Source organism: Microtus oregoni, unplaced genomic scaffold, assembly GCF_018167655.1.
Source record: "Microtus oregoni isolate MIOR12 unplaced genomic scaffold, Mior012 000012F_ref0000307, whole genome shotgun sequence".
In the NCBI taxonomy this organism is placed as follows: domain Eukaryota; kingdom Metazoa; phylum Chordata; class Mammalia; order Rodentia; family Cricetidae; genus Microtus; species Microtus oregoni.
Window position 1 is genome coordinate 21,534,246 of NW_024543071.1, and position 9,091 is coordinate 21,543,336.

Genomic DNA, 9,091 nt, shown 5'->3' on the forward strand with positions numbered 1-9,091 from the left:
GATCAGAGTGCAGAGCTAAGTCACTAGAGGCCAGGGAATGGTGGCATGCATGTTTTATCCAAAGACTTGGGAGACAGAAGCAGAGGGAGCTCTGTAACTTCAAGGCTACACTGTGCTACACAAGACTGAATCTATATGAAAGCGAAAGAGATCACACAAAGGTGATCCCAACCTTTAATCCCAGCACTTGGGAGGTAGAAACAGGAGTGATACGGCTAGATGGAAAAAGGAATATAAGGTGGAAGCAGACAGGAGCTATGTGCAGTCTGAGGCTTAGTAGAGACTGTTTCAGTCTGAGATTCAGTGGATGCAGTCTGAGGACAGAATTTCCCCATTTGACTGAGCATTGGTAGAGGTAAAAGAACTCTAGTGGCTGGCATCTCTGCTTCACTGTTCTTTCTCATTAACCCCTATTCCTATCTTTGGGATTTTATTATTAAGACCAACTAGAACTGGTGCTACATCTGATGCCCAACTTTTGGGGTACAAAGTCACAAAAAAGCCATTTGCCTGTGGCTTTGCATACACTGGCAAAGCTGGAGCTACACGTGGTCAGAGGCAGCACCCTACCAGCTAGGTTTTCCTTTCTTCTCTCCCTTCTCAGGCTGCTGCCAAACTAGGAAGTTGCTTTAAAACATAGCCAAGTTTTAATGGTTGACACAGCAATCGTCATCCTCACATCATCATCATCATCATTGGACCATTTGGAGAGAAAATTGGGAATTCTGAAGAGAAATTTCTTAAAAGAGAGAGTTTTCTAAATAAAAAATGGGGCCCTGCCATCTTTGGGCACATAAGCCCAGCCGTCTTTGGGCACATAACAGCACCAAGCTCAGCCTGTCTGGGCACTGGGATCGAATCCGAAAGGCAGCCAGGCAGGCGGGAATTCCTTTGTTTCAATAGCCTGCCTGCAGCAAGCAAGGTAGGCGCTTTGTTTATGAGCTTCCCAACCAGCATGGAGATCTGATCTGGGCACCAGGAGAGCCATCTCTAAGGTGGGTGAGTTTCTGACCCACGGCAGCAGGCCGGGACAGGGAACCACTTCCTGCAGGGCCTATACTCCTGCATACTGCCTCTCTCTTCCTATCTCACCCAGCATGCATCCAGAGCCCTCCCCACTTCTGCCTCCCTGCCATTTTTGGGCACATAATATCACCCAGCTCAGCCTGTCTGAATGCTGGGATGGAATCCAGAGGGCAGCCGGGCGGGCGGGAATTCCTTTGTTTCAATAGCCTGCCTGCAGCAAGCAAGGTAGTCTCTTTGTTTATGAGCTACCCAACCAGCACGGAGATCTGATCTCGGCACCAGGAGAGCCATCACTGAGGCGCCTAAAGAGCCATCACAGGAGAGTGCCATCACTGGGAAGGTACGTCAGTGGGCAAGGAGACCTGATCCTGTAAAAGAAGATCCTTAGGGGAGCATTCGGAGGAAGAGATGGGTAGGCGCCAATGCAAGAATTAACACAACAATCTGAAAAACAACATGAAACCACCAGAACCCAGCGACCTCACAACAGGAGGACATGAACACCTTAATCAAGAAGAAGTAGAAAAAATGGACTTTATGAAAGTGATTGCCACCCTTAAACAGCATGTAAAAAAATGCCCATATAGAAATGGATTAGAAGTATAACAGAAAGTTTGAAGAACTGAATAAAGCAGTGAACGACACCCTAGGAAACCAAGGAAAAACAATCAAACAGATAATGGAAACAGTTCAAGAAAAAGAGGGCTGGCTGGACACGGAAAATATAGGTAAACTCATAGAGACTACAGAAACAAGCATAACAAGCAGAATAAAAGAGATAGAATAAAGAATCTCAGATTCTGAAGATAACATAGAAAAATAATCGCACTTATCAAAGATAAGTCCAACAAACTCTCATCACAAAACATTCAGAAAATATGGGACACAATAAAAAGACCAAACCTAAGAATAATAGGAGTAGAAGAAGGAGAAGTGCAGGTCAAAGGTCCAGAAAATATATTTAATAAAATTATAGAAGAAAACTTTCCCAACCTAAAGAAAGATATTCCTTTGAAGGTTCAAGAAGCATACAGAACACCGAATAGACTGGACCAAAAAAAAAAAAAAACCATCTCCTCGCCATATAATAATCAGAACACAAAACATACAGAATAAAGAAAGAATATTAAGAGCTGCAAAGGAAAAAGGTCAAGTTACTTATAAAGGTAAACCTATCAGACTTACACCTGACTTCTCTATGGAAGCCATGAAAGCCAGAAGGTCCTGGATAGATGTACTGCAGAAACTGGGAGATCATGGATGCAAGCCCAGACTACTATACCAAGCCAAGCTTTCATTCACTATAAATAAAGAAAACAAAATTTTCCAGGATAAAAACAAATTTAAACAATACGTAGCCACAAATCCTGACTTACAGAAAGTAATAGAAGGAAAATCACAAACCCAGGAGTCCAACAATGACCACAATAACTCAGACATCTAGAGACCCTTCACCAGCACAACTCAAAGAAAGGAAACACACAAACTCTACTACTGAAAAAGTGACCGGAGTTAATAACCACTGGTCATTAATATCACTTAATGTCAATGGACTCAACTCACCTATAAAAAGGCACAGACTAAGAGATTGGATACGAAAACAGGATCCAACATTCTGCTGTTTACAAGAAACACACCTCAACCACAAAGACAGGCACCTACTCAGAGTAAAGGGATGGGAACAGGTTTATCAAGCAAAGGGACCTAAGAAACAAGCAGGTGTGGCCATACTAATTTCTAACAAAGTTGACTTCAAACTTAAATCAATCAGAAGAGATGGAGAAGGACATTTTATACTCATAACAGGAACAATTCATCAGGATGAAGTCTCAATCGTGAATATCTATGCCCCTAATATAAAAGCACCCACGTACATAAAAGAAACATTACTAAAACTCAAGCCAGTCATCAAACCGCACACACTAATAGTAGGAGACTTCAACACTCCTCTCTCACCAATGGACAGGTCAATCAGACAGAAACCTAACAGAGAAATTAGAGAATTAATGGAGGTAATGAATCAAATGGACTTAACAAACATCTATAAAACATTCCAACAAAATAGGAAAGAATATACCTTCTGCTCTGCAACTCATGGAACCTTCTCGAAAATTGACCACATACCCGGTAACAAAGCAAACTTCCACAGTTACAAAAAAATATTCGTAACCTCCTGTGTCTTATCAGATCACCATGGATTAAAGTTAGAATTCAACAACAATGCTACCCCCAGAAAATCTGCAAAGTCATGGAAACTGAACAGTCAACTACTGAACCATACCTGGATTAAGGAAGAAATAAAGAAAGAAATTAAAGTCTTCCTGGAATTCAATGAAAATAAAGAAACAACATACTCAAACTTATGGGACACTATGAAAGCAGTCCTGAGAGGAAAGTTCATAGCACTAAGTGCCCACTAAAGGAAAAAGGAGAAGGCAAACATTGAAGACTTAACAGCCCACCTGAAAGCTCTAGAAAAAGAAGAAGCAGACTCACCTAGGAGGCCTAGAAGACTGGAAATAATCAAACTGAGGGCAGAAATCAACAAAATAGAAACACAGAAAACAATCCAAAGAATCAATGAAACAAAAAGCTGGTTCCTGGAGAAAATCAACAAAATTGGTTAACATCTATCCAAAGTAATCAAACGACAGAGAGAGAATATGCAAATTAATAAGATCAGAAATGAAAAGGGAACATAACCACAAACACAGAGGAAATTCAGAGAATCATTAGATCTTACTACAAAAGCCTATATGTCACAAAACTGGAAAATGCAAAAGAAATGGTCACTTTTTTAGATAAATACCATATACCAAAGTTACACCACGACCAGGTGAACAATCTAAATAGACCTGTTAGTCGCAAAGAATTAGAAACTGTTATCAAAAACCTCCCTACCAAAAAAAGCCCAGGACCAGAGGGTTTCAATGCAGAATTCTACCAGAACTTCCAAGAAGACCTGATACCTATACTCCTTAATGTATTTCACAATATAGAAACAGAAGAGGCATTGCCAAATTCCTTTTAAGAAGCTACAGTTACTCTGATACCAAAACCACACAAAGATTCAAACAAGAAAGAGAATTACAGGCTAATCTCACTCATGAACTTCGGAGCAAAAATCCTCAATAAAATACTGGCAAAACGAATCCAAGAACACATCAGAAAAATTACCCAATATGATCAAGTAGGCTTCATCCCAGAGATGCAGGGCTGGTTCAACATACGAAAATCTATCAATGTAATCCAGCATATAAATAAACTGAAAGAAAAAAATCATATGATCATTTCATTAGATGCTGAAAAGGCATTTGACAAAATTCAACATCCCTTTATGATAAAAGTCTTGGAGAGATTAGGGATACAAGGGTCATACCTAAATATAATAAAAGCTATTTACAGCAAGCTGACAGCTAACATCAAATTAAACGGAGAGAAACTCAAAGCCATCCCACTAAAATCAGGAACACGACAAGGCTGTCCACTCTCTCCATACCTCTTCAATATAGTGCTTGAAGTTTTAGCAATAGCAATAAGACAACATAAGGGGATCAAGGGGATTCGAATTGGAAACGAAGAAGTTAAACTTTCGTTAATTGCAGATGATATGATAGTGTACATAAGTGACCCCAAAAACTCCACCAAAGAACTCCTACAGCTGATAAACAGCTTTAGTAATGTGGCAGGATACAAGATCAACTCCAAAAAATCAGTCGCCCTCCTATACACAAAGGATATGGAAGCAAAGAGGGAAATCATAGAAGCATCACCTTTTACGATACCCACAAACAGCATAAAATATCTTGGGGTAACTCTAACCAAGGAAGTGAAAGATCTATTTGACAAGAACTTTAAGGCATTGAAGAAAGAAATTGAAGAGGATACTAGAAAATGGAAGGATCTCCCTTGCTCTTGGATTGGGAGGATCAACATAGTAAAAATGGCAATTCTACCAAAGGCAATTTATATTCAATGCAATCCCCATCAAGGTCCCATCAAAATTCCTCACAGTTCATGAGAGGACAATAATCAACATTATATGGGAAAACAAAAAAAACAGGATAGCCAAAAAAATCTTATACAATAAAGAAACTTCTGGAGGCATTACCATCCCTGATTTCAAACTCTATTACAGAGCTACAGTAATGAAAACAGTGTGGTGTTGGCATAAAAACAGAAAAGTCGACCAATGGAATTGTATAGAAGACCCGGATTTTAACCCACAAACCTATGAACACCTCATTTTTGATAAAGGAGCTAAAAGCATACAATTGAAGAAAGAAAGCATCTTCAATAAATGGTGCTGGCACAACTGGATGTTAACCTGTAGAAGAATGAAAATAGACCCATATCTATCACCATGCACAAAACTCAAGTCCAAATGGATTAAAGACCTCAATATCAATCTGAACACACTGAACCTGATGGAAGAGAAAATGGGAAGTACACTACAACAGATGGGCACAGGAGATTGCTTCCTATGTATTACCCCAGCAGCACAGAAATTAAGGGAAACATTGAATAAATGGGACCTCCTGAAGCTGAGAAGCTTCTGTAAAGCAAAGGACACTGTCACTAAGACAAAAAGGCAACCTACTGACTGGGAGAAGATCTTCACCAACCCCGCAACAGACAAAGGTCTGATCTCCAAAATATACAAAGAGCTCAAGAAACTAGACTTTAAAATGCACTTTAAAGGGCACTGAACTGAACAGAGAATTCTCAACAGAAGAAGTTCAAATGGCCAAAAGACACTTAAGATCATGCTCTACCTCCTTAGCAATCAGGGAAATGCAAATCAAAACAACGTTGAGATATCATCTTACACCTGTCACAATGGCTAAAATCAAAAACACCAATGATAGCCTTTGCTGGAGAGGCTGTGGAAGAAGGGGTACCCTCATCCATTGCTGGTGGGAATGCAAACTTGTGCAACCACTTTGGAAAGCAGTGTTTCGGTTTCTCAGGAAATTCGGGATCAACCTACCCCTGGACCCAGCAATACCACTCTTGGGAATATACACAAGAGATACCCTATCATATGACAAAAGCATTTGTTCAACTATGTTCATAGCAGCATTATTTCTTATAGCCAGAACCTGGAAACAACCTAGATGCCCTTCAATAGAAGAATGGATGAAGAAAGTGTTGGATATGTACACATTAGAGTACTCCTCAGCGGTAAAAAGCAATGGCTTCTCAAAATTTGCATGCAAATGGATGGAAATAGAAAACACTATCCTGAGTGAGATATCCCAGACCCAAAAAGATGAACATGGGATGTACTCACTCATAATTGGTTTCTAGCCAAAATAAAGGACATTGAGCATATAATTTCTGATCCTAGAGAAGCTAAATAAGAAGGTGAACCCAAAGAAAAACATATAGTCATCAGCCTGGATATGGGAAGTAGACAAGATTGTAGGGCAAAACCTGGGAACTTGGGGGTGAGGTGGAATGGGGCTAAGGGGAAAAGGGGTGAGAAACGTGAGAAGGGGAGAATGGGGGAAGCTTGGGGAATGGGATGGTTGGGATAAAGGAAGGGTGGACACGGGAGCAGAGAAATATATATCCTAATTAAGGGAGCCATATTAGGGTTGGCAAGAGACTTGACTCTAGAGTGGCTCGCAGGTGTCCAGGGAGATGTCCCCAGCTAGTACCTTGAGCAACTGAGGACAGGGAACCTGAAATGACCTATCCTATAGCCATACTGATAAAAATCTTGCATATCACCTTAGAACCTTCATCTGGCGATGGATCGAGATAGACAGAGATCCAAATTGGAGCACCAGACTGAGCTCTTAAGGTCCAAATGAGGAGCAGAAGGAGGGAGAACATGAGCAAGGAAGTCAGGACCACGAGGGGTCAACCCACCCACTGTGACAGTGGAACTGATCTATTGGGAGCTCACCAAGGCCAGCGGGACTGGGACTGAATAAGCATGGGATGAAACCGGACTTTCTGAATGTGGCGGACAATGAACGCTGATGAGAAGCCAAGGACATGGCACTAGGTTTCGATCCTAATACATGAACTGGCTTTGAGGGAGCCTAGCCTGTTTGGATGCTCACATTCCTGGTACTGGATAGAAGTGGGAGGACCTTGTACGTCCCGCTGGACAGGGAATCTGGACTGCTCTTCATTCTCGAGAGGGAGGGGGAATGGAGTGGGGGGGAGAGGGAGAGGGGTAGGGGAGTGGGGGAAGGGGGCAATGTGTGTGAGGAAGGGGAGGGAAATGGGAAGCGGGAAGGAGGCGGAAATGTTTTTTGCAACAACTAAAAAAAAATAAAATAAAATAAAATTTAAAAAAATGGGAACCACAATGATGATAAAAAAAATTAGGTCTCTATATAATTATGTAATGAATTATTTAAAAATGGAATGATTAAATGAGGGGATAATCAACTTAACCAAGATTAGCATACTGTTAATTATCATTTTGATAATCCTTCTCATTTTGATAGTTCTTGGTTTATCTCTTAAAAAGCTGTTCAGTATGAATGCAGTGATATAGGACTTAGAAAAAACTTAATAAAACAGGTCACATAGATATTCAAATCCCAGTGGGAATTTAATGGAGATCCATTTTCCACATTGCATTATAAGGCTATTCTAACTGTAATTCTTGCTTGATACCTGTTTTGTTGTATGTAATTTTACTACGCTAAAGTTAAAACCTTCCTTTTTATTTAAACAGAAAAAGGGAGGTGATGTGGGAGTCCCCCTGTGTGCTGAGATTACCATTAATGAATAAAGAAACTGCCTTGGCCTGTTGATAGGGCAGAACTTAGGTAGGCAAGGAGGGTTGTACTGAATGCTGGGAAAAGTAAGGCAAAGTCAGAGAGATGCCATGGAGCTGCCGCCAGAGTCAGACATGCCAAATCTTTGCCGCTAAACCACTGCCATGTTGCATTTACAGATTAATAGAAATGGGCTAAATTTTTTTCTTTTCTTTTTTCTTTTTTTTTTTTTTTTTTTGAGACAAGGTTTCTCTGTGGCTTTGGTGCCTGTCCCAGATCTAGCTCTTGTAGACCAGGCTGGCCTCGAACTCACAGAAATCTGCCTGCCTCTGCCTCCCGAGTGCTGGGATTAAAGGCATGCACCACCACCACTCAGTGAAATGGGTTAAATTAATATGAGAGTTAGCCAATAAGAAACGAGCTAATTGGTCAGGCAGTGATTTAAATAATATGGTTTCTGTGTGATTAAGTTGGTTCCAGGCATCTGGGACAAAAAAGCTGACCCTCCTCCTACAAATGGGTTTAATTAAATCCTTATGTTTGACTCCAACAAGCACTGTCTGTACAGCTATAATAAAGGGAATGGCAAGTAGTTACCTCTTAGAAATAAACTTTAAAATCTGATGTCAGATTGAAAGAAAGGAAAATGTTGACAAGAATTTAGTGATAACTAGATATGCATTTTTGTATTTTCCAGTGATCAAATAAGGTCAATGATTTCACAATTATAACATCAAATTGATATCATACAATGTGTGGAAATTAAGAAAATAAACTGATGAGACTTTTTAAGAACTTTGGTGTTGTTTGGGAGAGAAGGATAATACATAGAGCACAGGATTTCCTGTGTAAAAGCATGAATTCATATTTGGTTCTAGGTAATAATCATGAGCTGGAATGACAAGAGTTTATGTTCAGAGTAACACCAATTCAGGGACAGGAATTACAACACTTAATGTGGAATCCTCCCTATGTCTAGTCCTTACTGTATTTCCTCTTGCAACAATATTTTCCCATTCAGATCCAAACTTGAAGTCATTATTAGTGAGGCTCAGCTAAAGAGCCTTTCTAACACTCACTTTTACTTTCTTTGCAAATATTATGACAAAGAAACAAAAGCATCTTAGGACACTAATTTACTACTTCTTGCCATATAAACAAAAAATGACAATGGATCAGGTTATGCAGACATATACACGGAATCCCAGAACTTAGGAAGTGAGACAGAAAGATTTTAAGTTATATTCAGCTGTACAGTGAGTTTAGAGTCAGCCTGGACTATATGAGATCATATCAAAAAAAAGAAATAAATAAAGAAACTT